The sequence below is a fragment of the Bombina bombina genome, unplaced genomic scaffold, assembly GCF_027579735.1.
Source record: "Bombina bombina isolate aBomBom1 unplaced genomic scaffold, aBomBom1.pri scaffold_1676, whole genome shotgun sequence".
NCBI lineage: Eukaryota > Metazoa > Chordata > Amphibia > Anura > Bombinatoridae > Bombina > Bombina bombina.
The window spans coordinates 5233-18337 of NW_026511332.1; positions in this window are offsets into that span (position 1 = coordinate 5233).

A 13105-nucleotide genomic window follows, 5' to 3' on the forward strand; every position below is an offset into this window, starting at 1 on the left:
CATTGAGTTTGGGTGACGCGTGTGTACACGACATCTTGCTGCCAGCGGCCGGGGCAGTGTGATGCCTATATATTACAATTGCATAGCTCCATAGTACAGTTTCCCAGCTCTGCCTCCTACTTACTAACTGAGAGCTTCCTACACAACCCACCATTATCACTAAGTTTTATTTTAGCCTAAGGTTACCCCCTCTAATATTGACTTTACCTACTCCACTTAGATCAGCAGGACTGATTAACCATACTAACTAACAGAGTTTACAAATCCCTGCACATACCCTAGTTCCTTTTTTTTTCTCATAGCTTCACTTGAACTACTCCTCATCACAACATCTTGTTATAACTGAAACTATTGATGCCCTACATATTAAAAGCTTTCCTGACATAACGTTTACAGTTACATAGCTCACTTCGCATAATAAACTAACCACCTCCTCCACCCCCCCCTGTAATGTACCTCCTATTGGTGGAGGACTATCTATATGGCTTATCTTGCCTATGCCATACTCTACCTACCTATACCTCCATACCTTACCGCATATTTTAGTTAGCAAAACCATATATATACTCATGTTATAGTTTACAATATCAACTACTAATTACTCTAATCTACTGACCTAAAGTGCTTTAAAAAGCTACACAATCCATGGGTAGCCCTGTAGATTCAATGTTATTCCCAGTTAATACCCCTCCTGGCTATTGATATCAGAATCTTCAGGCCCTCAGGAGCATAACTTTCATGTTAATATTATTCCATACCTACATCTCATACCATATTAGGTTAGCAAGGGAATGGCGCCTTCAATGTATTTAATATCTGACAATCTAATTGCTATCTCATTCTAAGTCGCCAAGCTTTATATTTTGCACCACACCCTTACATTCTACTATGTTCTTTAAATATTGATATTACCTAATAGCATAAGTATGTATTTACTCTATTTTTTTTGTAGGATCATTCGCATTTCCTATTTTCCTCTCCTAATGTTAATATAGAAGGGACCTTAGTAATAAGTGAGGAAATTCTTCTTGTCCAGAATATGGAAAAAAAATAAATAAAAAGAGGTTCCAGTTTTTTCGTTTAACGTTACCTTTGATAGGAATGTAATCTGTCTTTATGTATACAGAATTATTATATTGTATCGTATTTGTTTGTCTATTCTTCATAAGTTGTATTCTGTTTGCACAACCTCAATAAAAAATTATAAAAAAAAAAAAAGTCTGACAGCTTAGAAAATCCACCTCCCCGTTCTCTACCCCTGGGATATAGATTGCTGATAGATGGCAAGAGTGAGTCTCTGCCCATCGGATTATTCTGGAAACTTCTATCATCGCTAGGGAACTCCTTGTTCCCCCCTGATGATTGATATAAGCCACAGTCGTGATGTTGTCCGACTGCAATCTGATGAATCTGTCCGAAGCCAGCTGAGGCCACCTCTGAAGAGGATTGAATATCGCCCTCAGTTCTAGAATATTTATCGGTAGGAGGGCCTCCCCCTGAGTCCATAAACCCTGTGCTTTCAGGGAATTCCAGACTGCACCCCAGCCCAGTAGGCTGGCATCCGTCGTCTCTATAACCCAAGCTGGCCTGCGGAAACACATTCCCTGGGGCAGGTGATCCTGTGACAACCACCAAAGAAGAGAATCTCTGGTCTCCTGATCCAGATTTATCTGAGGAGATAAATCTGCATAATCCCCATTCCACTGTCTGAGCATGCAAAGTTGCAGTGGACGGAGATGTAAGCGAGCAAACGGAACTATCTCCATTGCCGCTACCATTAGACCGATTACCTCCATACACTGAGCCACTGACGGCCGAGGAATGGAATGAAGAGCTCGGCAGGTGACTAAAATTTTTGATTTCCTGACCTCCATCAGAAATATTTTCATGTCCACCGAGTCTATCAGAGTCCCTAGGAATGAAACTCTTGTGAGAGTGGAAAGAGAACTCTTTTTTACGTTCACCTTCCACCCATGAGATCTTAGAAAGGTCAACACGATGTCCGTGTGAGACATGGCTAGTTGGAAAGTCGACGCTTGAATTAAGATATTGTCTAGATAGGGCGCCACTGCTATGCCCCGCGGCCTGAGGACCGCCAGAAGGGACCCTAGCACCTTTGTGAAAATTCTGGGACCCGTGGCCAACCCGAAGGGAAGAACCAAAAATTGGTAATGCCTGTCTTTTTGGGAACCAGAAACAGATTGGAGTAAAACCCTTGCCCTTGATCTTCTTTCGGAACAGGGCGGATCAATCCCATGGTATGTAGGTCGTCTACACAGCTTAAGAACGCCTCTCTTTTTCTCTGGTTTGCAGACAACGAAAAACATAATTTATGCTTACCTGATAAATTCCTTTCTCCTGTAGTGTAGTCAGTCCACGGGTCATCCATTACTTATGGAATATTTCTCTTCCTAACAGGAAACTGCAAGAGAATTACCCAGCAGAGCTTGCTATATAGCTCCTCCCCTCACCTGTCATACTCAGTCATTCGACCAAGCATACGAGAAAGGAGGAACCATAGGGTACAGTGGTGACTGGAGTTTAATTAAAATTTAGACCTGCCGTAAAAACAGGGCGGGCCGTGGACTGACTACACTACAGGAGAAAGGAATTTATCAGGTAAGCATAAATTATGTTTTCTCCTGTTAAGTGTAGTCAGTCCACGGGTCATCCATTACTTATGGAATACCAATACCAAAGCTAAAGTACACGGATGAAGGGAGGGACAAGGCAGGAACATTAAACAGAAGGAACCACTGCCTGAAGTACCTTTCTCCCAAACACAGCCTCCGAGGAAGCAAAAGTGTCAAATTTGTAAAATTTTGAAAAAGTGTGAAGCGAAGACCAAGTCGCAGCCTTGCAAATCTGTTCAACAGAGGCCTCATTTTTAAAGGCCCAGGTGGAAGCCACAGCTCTAGTAGAATGAGCTGTAATCCTTTCAGGAGGCTTCTGTCCAGCAGTCTCATAGGCTAATCGTATTATGCTACGAAGCCAAAAAGAGAGAGAGGTAGCCGAAGCCTTTTGACCTCTCCTCTGTCCAGAGTAAACGACAAACAGGGAAGAAGTTTGACGAAAATCCTTAGTTGCCTGCAAATAGAATTTCAGGGCACGGACTACGTCCAGATTATGCAAAAGTCGTTCCTTCTTTGAAGAAGGGTTAGGACACAGAGATGGAACAACAATCTCTTGATTGATATTCTTGTTAGTAACTACCTTAGGTAAGAACCCAGGTTTAGTACGCAGAACTACCTTGTCTGAATGGAAAATCAGATAAGGAGAATCACAATGTAAGGCAGATAACTCAGACTCTCCGAGCCGAGGAAATAGCCATCAAAAACAGAACTTTCCAAGATAACAACTTGATATCAATGGAATGAAGGGGTTCAAATGGAACGCCTTGAAGAACATTAAGAACTAAGTTTAAGCTCCACGGCGGAGCAACAGACTTAAACACAGGCTTAATCCTAGTTAAAGCCTGACAGAAAGCCTGAACGTCTGGAACTTCAGCCAGTCGTTTGTGTAGAAGAATAGACAGAGCAGAAATCTGTCCCTTTAACGAACTAGTAGATAAGCCCTTTTCTAAACCCTCTTGTAGAAAGGACAATATCCTAGGAATCCTAACCTTACTCCATGAGTAACACTTGGATTTGCACCAATGTAAATATTTACGCCATATTTTATGGTAAATTTTTCTGGTAACAGGCTTCCTAGCCTGTATTAAGGTATCAATAACCGACTCCGAGAAACCACGCTTTGATAGAATCAAGCGTTCAATCTCCATGCAGTCAGCCTCAGAGAAATTAGATTTGGATGGTTGAAAGGACCCTGAAATAGAAGGTCCTGTCTCAGAGGCAGAGACCACGGTGGACAGGACGACATGTCCACTAGGTCTGCATACCAGGTCCTGCGTGGCCACGCAGGCGCTATCAGAATCACCGAAGCTCTCTCCTGTTTGATCTTGGCAATCAAACGAGGAAGCATTGGGAATGGTGGAAACACATAAGCCATGTTGAAGACCCAAGGGGCTGTCAGAGCATCTATCAGCACCGCTCCCGGGTCCCTGGACCTGGATCCGTAACAAGGAAGCTTGGCGTTCTGACGAGACGCCATGAGATCCAGATCTGGTTTGCCCCAACGACGAACCAGTTGAGCAAAGACCTCCGGATGAAGTTCCCACTCTCCCGGATGAAAAGTCTGGCGACTTAGAAAATCCGCCTCCCAGTTCTCCACGCCTGGGATGTAGATCGCTGACAGGTGGCAAGAGTGAGACTCTGCCCAGCGAATTATCTTTGAGACTTCCAACATCGCTAGGGAACTTCTGGTTCCCCCTTGATGGTTGATATAAGCCACAGTCGTGACGTTGTCCGACTGAAATCTGATGAACCTCAGAGTTGCTAACTGAGGCCAAGCTAGGAGAGCATTGAATATTGCTCTTAACTCCAGAATATTTATTGGGAGGAGTTTCTCCTCCTGAGTCCATAATCCCTGAGCTTTCAGGGAATTCCAGACTGCTCCCCAGCCTAGAAGGCTGGCGTCTGTTGTTACAATCGTCCAATCTGGCCTGCGAAAGGTCATCCCCTTGGACAGATGTGGCCGAGAGAGCCACCATAGAAGAGAATCTCTGGTCCCTTGATCCAGAGTTAGTAGGGGGGACAAATCTGAGTAATCCCCGTTCCACTGACTTAGCATGCACAATTGCAGCGGTCTGAGATGCAGGCGTGCAAATGGTACTATGTCCATTGCCGCTACCATTAAGCCGATTACTTCCATGCACTGAGCTACTGACGGGTGTGGAACGGAGTGAGGGAAACGGCAAGCATTTAGAAGTTTTAATAACCTGGCCTCTGTCAGGTAAATTTTCATCTCTACAGAATCTATAAGAGTCCCTAGAAAGGGAACTCTTGTAAGTGGTAATAGAGAACTCTTTTCCACGTTCACCTTCCACCCATGCGACCTCAGAAATGCCAGAACTATCTCTGTATGAGACTTGGCAGTTTGAAAACTTGACGCTTGTATCAGAATGTCGTCTAGGTACGGAGTCACCGCTATGCCTCGCGGTCTTAGTACCGCCAGAAGTGATCCTAGAATTTTTGTAAAGATTCTTGGAGCCGTAGCTAATCCGAAGGGAAGAGCTACAAACTGGTAATGCCTGTCTAGGAAGGCAAATCTCAAATACCGGTAATGGTCCTTGTGAATCGGTATGTGAAGGTAGGCATCCTTTAAGTCCACCGTGGTCATGTACTGACCCTCTTGGATCATGGGAAGGATGGTTCGAATAGTCTCCATTTTGAATGATGGAACTCTTAGAAATTTGTTTAGGATTTTTAAGTCCAAGATTGGTCTGAAGGTTCCCTCTTTTTTGGGAACCACAAATAGATTTGAATAGAATCCCTGCCCGTGTTCCGTCCGCGGAACTGGGTGGATTACCCCCATTAGTAAGAGGTCTTGTACACAGCGTAGAAACGCCTCTTTCTTTGTTTGGTTTGCTGATAACCTTGAAAGATGAAATCTCCCCCGTGGAGGAGAAGTCTTGAAGTCCAGGAGGTATCCCTGGGATATGATCTCCAACGCCCAGGGATCCTGGACATCTCTTGCCCAAGCCTGGGCGAAGAGAGAAAGTCTGCCCCCCACTAGATCTGTTTCCGGATAGGGGGCCCTCTCTTCATGCTGTCTTGGGGGCAGCAGCAGGTTTCTTGGCCTGCTTGCCCCTGTTCCAGGACTGGTTGACTTTCCAGCCCTGCCTGTAACGAGCAACAGCTCCTTCCTGGTTTGGAGCGGAGGAAGTTGATGCTGCTCCTGCCTTGAAGTTACGAAAGGCACGAAAATTAGACTGTTTGGCCTTTGATTTGGCCCTGTCCTGAGGTAGAGCATGGCCCTTACCTCCCGTAATGTCAGCAATAATTTCTTCCAAGCCGGGCCCGAATAAGGTCTGCCCTTTGAAAGGAATATTAAGCAATTTAGATTTAGAAGTCACGTCAGCTGACCAGGATTTAAGCCATAGCGCTCTGCGCGCTTGGATGGCGAATCCGGAGTTCTTAGCCGTAAGTTTGGTTAAATGCACAACGGCATCAGAAACAAATGCGTTAGCTAGCTTAAGTGTTTTAAGCTTGTTCATTATTTCATCCAATGGAGCTGAGCGAATGGCCTCTTCCAGAGACTCAAACCAGAATGCTGCCGCAGCAGTGACAGGCGCAATGCATGCAAGGGGCTGTAAAATAAAACCTTGTTGAACAAACATTTTCTTAAGGTAACCCTCTAATTTTTTATCCATTGGATCTGAAAAGGCACAACTATCCTCCACCGGGATAGTGGTACGCTTAGCTAAAGTAGAAACTGCTCCCTCCACCTTAGGGACCGTCTGCCATAAGTCTCGTGTGGTGGCGTCAATAGGAAACATTTTCCTAAATATGGGAGGAGGGGTAAAAGGCACACCAGGTCTATCCTACTCCTTGCTAATAATCTCTGTAAGCCTTTTTGGTATAGGAAATACGTCAGTATACACCGGTACCGCATAGTATTTATCCAACCTACATAATTTCTCTGGAATTGCAACCGTGTTATAATCATTCAGAGCCGCTAATACCTCCCCTAGCAATGTGCGGAGGTTCTCTAGCTTAAATTTAAAATTGGAAATCTCTGAATCCAGTCTCCCTGGATCAGATCCGTCACCCACAGAATGAAGCTCTCCGTCCTCACGTTCTGCAAACTGTGACGCAGTATCTGACATGGCTCTCATCTCATCCGCGCGCTCTATCCTTAACCCAGAGCTATCGCGCTTGCCTCTTAAATCTGGCAACTTAGATAATACTTCTGTCATAACAGTAGCCATGTCTTGCAAAGTGATTTGTAAGGGCCTCCCTGATGTACTTGGCGCCACAAAATCACGCACCTCCTGAGCGGGAGGCGCAGGTACTGACACGTGAGGAGAGTTAGTCGGCATAACTTCCCCCTCGTCGTCTGGTGATAATTTCTTTACATGTAAAGATTGACTTTTATTTAAAGTAGCATCAATGCAATTAGTACATAAATTTCTATTGGGCTCCACATTGGCCTTTAAACATAGTGAACAAAGAGATTCATCTGAGTCAGACATGTTTAAACAAACTAGCAAAGAGACTAGCAAACTTGGAAATACTTTTCAAAATTAATTTACAAGCAATATAAAAAACGTTACTGTGCCTTTAAGAAGCACAGAAAAACTGACAGTTGAAATAACAATGAACAAAAATAGTTATAGCAACCAAATTTTCACAGTAAATGTATTAAGATAGCAAAGGATTGCACCCACCAGCAAATGGATGATTAACCCCTTAGTACCCAAAAACGGATAACAATTATATAATTAACGTTTTTCTCACAGTCAAATACACTGTCACAGGACTACTGTGACTGATTACCTCCCTCAAAATGGATTTTGAAGACCCCTGAGCTCTCTAGAGACGATCTGGATCATGGAGGATGAAGTAGACAGATTGTGACTGAATTTTTACTGCGCAAAAAAGCGCTAAAATAGGCCCCTCCCACTCATATTACAACAGTGGGGAAGCTCAGAAACTGTTTCTATGCAGAAAACAAAAATGGCCATGTGGTAAAAATCAAGCCCCAATAAGTTTTATCACCAAGTACCTCACAAAAAACGATTAACATGCCAGTAAACGTTTTAAACATACATTTAAAAGTTATGTATTATTATTTACAAGCCTGCTACCAGTCGCTTTTACTGCAGTTAAGGCTCATACATTATTTCAGTATTAACAGTATTTTCAGAGTCAATTCCATTCCTTAGAAAATACATTCAGTGCACACACACACACACACATCAGCCTGATACCAGTCGCTATCGCTGCATTTAAGGCTGAACTTACTTTACAATGGTATCAGCAGTATTTTCTCAGTCAATTCCATTCCTCAGAAAATAATTTACTGCACATACCTCTTTGTTGCAGGGGGACCCTGCATGCTATTCCCCTTCTCTGAAGTTACCTCACTTTTCCTCAGATGAGAACAGCCAGTGGGTCTTAGTTACGTCTGCTAAGACCATAGAAAAAAACCCAGGCAGATTCTTCTTCTAAAGCTGCCTGAGAATAAACAGCACACTCCGGTGCCATTTAAAAATAACAAACTTTTGATTGTAGAAATAAACTAAGTTAAAAAAACACCACAGATCTCTCACAGCTTCCTATCTAGTTAGGCTGCAAGAGAATGACTGAGTATGACAGGTGAGGGGAGGAGCTATATAGCAAGCTCTGCTGGGTAATTCTCTTGCAGTTTCCTGTTAGGAAGAGAAATATTCCATAAGTAATGGATGACCTGTGGACTGACTACACTTAACAGGAGAAAGATGAAATCTCCCCCTTGGAGGAGAATCCTTGAAGTCTAGAAGGTATCCCAGGGTTACGATTTCTAAAGCCCAGGAGTCCTAAACATCTCTTGCCCAAGCCTGAGCAAAGAGAGAAAGTCTTCCCCCTACTAGATCCGCTCCCGGATCGGGGGCTACCCCTTCATGCTGTCTTGGTGGCAGCAGCAGGCTTCTTGGCCTGTTTACCTTTGTTCCAAGCCTGGTTAGGTCTCCAGACTGACTTGGATTGAGCAAAGTTCCCCTCTTGCCTTGCAGCAGGAGAAGAGGAAGCGGGACCACCTTTGAAGTTTCGAAAGGAATGAAAATTATTTTGTTTGGTCCTCATCTTATTTGTCTTATCCTGAGGGAGGGCATGACCTTTCCCTCCAGTGATATCTGAAACCATCTCTTTCAGTTCAGGCCCGAATAGGGTCTTACCCTTGAAAGGGATAGTCAAAAGCTTAGATTTTGATGACACATCAGCCGACTAGGACTTAAGCCATAACGCTCTACGCACTAAAATGGCAAAACCTGAATTCTTTGCCGGTAATTTAGCCAGTTGAAAAGCGGCATCTGTAATGAAAGAATTAGCTAGCTTAAGAGCTCTAATTCTATCCAGAATTTCATCTAAAGGGGTCTCCACCTGAAGAGCCTCGAACAAAAAGGCAGCTGCAGTGGTTACAGGAACAATGCACGCTATAGGTTGGAGAAGAAAACCCTGACGAACAAAAAATTTTCTTCAGGAGACCCTCTAATTTTTTATCCATCGGATATTTGAAAGCACAACTGTCCTCAATAGGTATAGTTGTACGCTAGGCTTAGTAGAAATAGCTCCCTCCACCTTAGGGACCGTCTGCCACGAGTCCCGCATGGTGTCGGATATGGGAAACATCTTCTTAAAAGTAGGAGGGGGAGCGAACGGAATACCTGGTCTATCCCACTCCTTAGCAACAATGTCCGAAATCCTCTTAGGGACCGGAAAAACATCAGTGTAGACAGGAACCTCTAAAAATTTGTCCATTTTACACAATTTCTCTGGAACTACAATAGGGTCACAATCATCCAGTCTCGCTAAAACCTCCCTGAGCAACAAGCGGAGGTTTTCTAGCTTAAATTTAAAGGACTTCATATCAGAATCTGTCTGAGGGAACATGTTTCCTGAATCAGAAATCTCTCCCTCAGACGGCAAATCCCTCACCCCTACTTCAGAACATTGCGAGGGTACATCGGATACGGCTACTAAAACGTCAGAAGGCTCAGCATTTGTTCTTAACCCAGAGCTACTGCGCTTCCTTTGCAACCCAGGCAGTTTAGATAAAACCTCTGTGAGGGTAGAATTCATAACTGTGGCCATATCTTGCAAGGTGAAAGAATTAGACGCACTAGAGGTACTTGGCGTCACTTGTGCGGGCGTTACTAGTTGTGACACTTGGGGAGAACTAGATGGCATAATCTGATTTCCTTCTGTCTGAGAATCATCCAGCGCCAAACTCTTATAAGTCAAAATATGCTGTTTGCAATTTATAGACATATCAGTACATGTGGGACACATTCTAAGAGGGGGTTCCACAATGGCTTCTAAACATATTGAACAAGGAGTTTCCTCAATGTCAAACATGTTGAACAGGCTAGTAATGAGACAAGCAAGCCTGGAAAACACTTTATTCAGTGAAAAAACAACAATTTTAAAAAACGGTACTGTGCCTTTAAGAGAAAAAAAGCCATACACGATCTGCAAAACTGCTTAAAAATGCATTAAACTTTTCAAATTTTTTACAGCAGATTCAATAAGCTTTAGTAAGATTGCTCCACAATCAAATTAAATATTTAACCCTTAAATATGGAAACTGGATTGACAAAGTGCCAAAAACCGGAAAAAAACCCTGTCGGCACCTTGCCACAGCTCTGCTGTGGCACCTACCTGCCCTTAGGGATTGGAAATGAGGGGTTAAAGCTTTGTTTTGGCCCAAAAAGTTCACCAGGATCCTCCGGTGTTGTAGCTTGCCATTTGTCAAGAGAAAACAACTGCGCAACAGAGGCGCAAAATTAGGCCCCGCCCATCTCACTCGATGTTTCTAAGGCCTCCCAAAAACACACAAAGCGTTTTAACTAGCCATGTGGGGTCTAAACCCCCAAAAAAGTCATGTACCCTCAATAAAGTTGTCCCTCAAAAACTTATTAACAGCACTCCCAGTACACACAACCGTTTGTTCATATCAGTGAAACTGAGTGTCAACCATAATTTCAATTAACCCTTATGCAAGCTTAGTAATGCCACTATAAGTCTAGGATTACTGCTTACCCTTACCCTCGTGGGGATACTGTCAGCCTTTCTGAAATATCACAGTCTCTCAAGAAAAAATGACTGAACATACCTCATTGCTGCATAGCATGAAACCGTTCCTCACACTGAAGTTTCCTGTACTCCTCAGCCTCTGTGGGAACAGCAATGGACCTTAGTTACAAATGCTAAGATCATCATCCTCCAGGCAGACATCTTCATCCATCTCCTGTCTGAGAGTAAATAGTACACACCAGTACCATTTTAAAATAACAAACTCTTGCTTGAAGAAAATAAAAACTAACAGTTTATCACCTCTTTCACTTTACCATTCCTGCTTAGAGCCGGCAAAGAGAATGACTGGGGGTGGAGTTAAGGGGGGAGCTATATAGACAGCTCTGCTGTAGGTGCCCTCTTTGCCACTTCCTGTAGGGAAGGATAATATCCCACAAGTAAGGATGAAACCGTGGACTTGGTACATCTTGCAAAAGAAATATATCAATTTACACGAAAACACCCTCTGCACCTAGCCACAGCACTGCTGTGGCGCCTACCTGCCCCCAGGGTACTTTCGGAATGAATAGCCAACACTCCAAGCCAAAGGCTACTGTCCAGGAGCAACCGGAGTTACTGCTTGCTGCTCCTCTGTCAGAAGGAAGTGCGCATCTGAGCGCGCAAAGACAAGCCCCGCCCCTTATGGCCGAAGTTGGAGTAGGCCCAAACACAACCGCATGGGAAGCGGTTTATCATACAGCTAAGTGGAACACAAAACACACCCCAAACACATCCCAGCAAGTCATGCTGGACATATAAAAAATAACTTAATCGTATAACAGCTTAATGATGTCAGAAATAAAATATAATAACAAGGGACTCCAGTAACACCCTTCTGAGAAACAGGTTTACTGCTTACCCCATTCCCATATAGGGAAATAAAAGCCAGCCAGTTCTGATATATCAAGTCTCTTCAGAAATAAAAGGCTGCACATACCTTAATGCTGCTTGTAGCATGAAACCGGTCTCCACACTGAAGATGTCTCATGTGTTACCTTCAGAAGTCTTGTGGGAACCAGAGTGGATCTTAGTTACAACTGCTAAGATCATCAACCTCAGGGCAGAAATCTTCTTTCATAAGCCCTTGAAGAAAATAGTACTCACCGGTACCATTTAAAATAAAAAACTTCTTGATTGAAGAATATAAAACTAGCACCTCACTTTACCTCTTCCTGGTATAACACAGGCAAAGAGAATTACTGAGGGTGGAGGGGAAGGAAGGGGCTATATATACAGCTCTGCTGTGGTCCTCTTTGCCACTTCCTGTTAGCAGGAGGTTAATATCCCACAAGTAAGGATGAAATCCGTGGACTCGTCATATCTTTGTAAAAGAAATAATAAAATCTTGCTTAAAGAATCTTTTCCTAACACCTAACTTTACCACTTCCTTGCTGTAACGTAGGCAAAGAGAATGACTGGGGTTGGAGGGAAGGGAGATGATATTTAACAGGTTTGCTGTGGTGCTCTTTGCCGCCTCCTGCTGGGCAGGAGTGATATTCCCAATAGTAATTAGATGATCTGTAGACTCATCATGTCATTAGAAAGAAAGTACACCATCTTTGAATCCTATGGTTTTACAACACATGACATATTACACTATGTCATGATTTATTTAACAAAAATAAAGCCAAAATGGAGAAGCCATGTGTAAACAACTAAGTACATCTTATGATTCAATAGCTTGTAGAACCATCTTTAAAAGCAATAACAAAGTAATGGTTTTCTGTATGACTCTCACATTTTGGCCCACTCTTCTTTACAACATTGCTTCAGTTCATTGAGGTTTGTGGGCATTCGTGTATGCACAGTTCTCTTAAGATCCCGCCACAGTATTTCAATCGGGTTGAGGTCTGGATTTGGACTGGGCCACTGAAACACCTTGATTCTTTTCTTTTTCAGCCATTCTGTTGCAGATTTGCTGGCGTGCTTGGGATCACTGTCCTGTAGAATTACCCAATTTCGGACAAGCTTTAGCTGTCGGACAGATGGTATCACATTTGACTCTAGAATACTTTGGTATACAGTTCATGGTCGACTCAATGACTGCAAGGTGCCCAGGTCCTGTGGCTGCAAAATAAGCCAAAATCATCACTCCTCCCCCACCATGCTTGACAGTTGGTATGAGCTGTTTGTGCTGATATGCTGTGTTTGGTTGGCGCCAAATGTGCCCCTGTGCATTATGGTCAAACATCTCCACTTTGGTCTCGTCTGTCCAAAGGACATTGTTCTAGAAGTTTTATGGTTTGTTCAGATGCAACTTAAGCTGTGCCGCCATGTTCTTTTTAGAGAAGAGAATTTCTCCTGGCAACCCACAATTGTCTTGAATGTTTTCCACTTGTGAATAAGCTTTCTCATTGTAGAATTATGTACTTTTAATTGTTTGGAAACGGCGTTATGACCCATTCCTAGATTGATGGGCTGCAACAATTGCT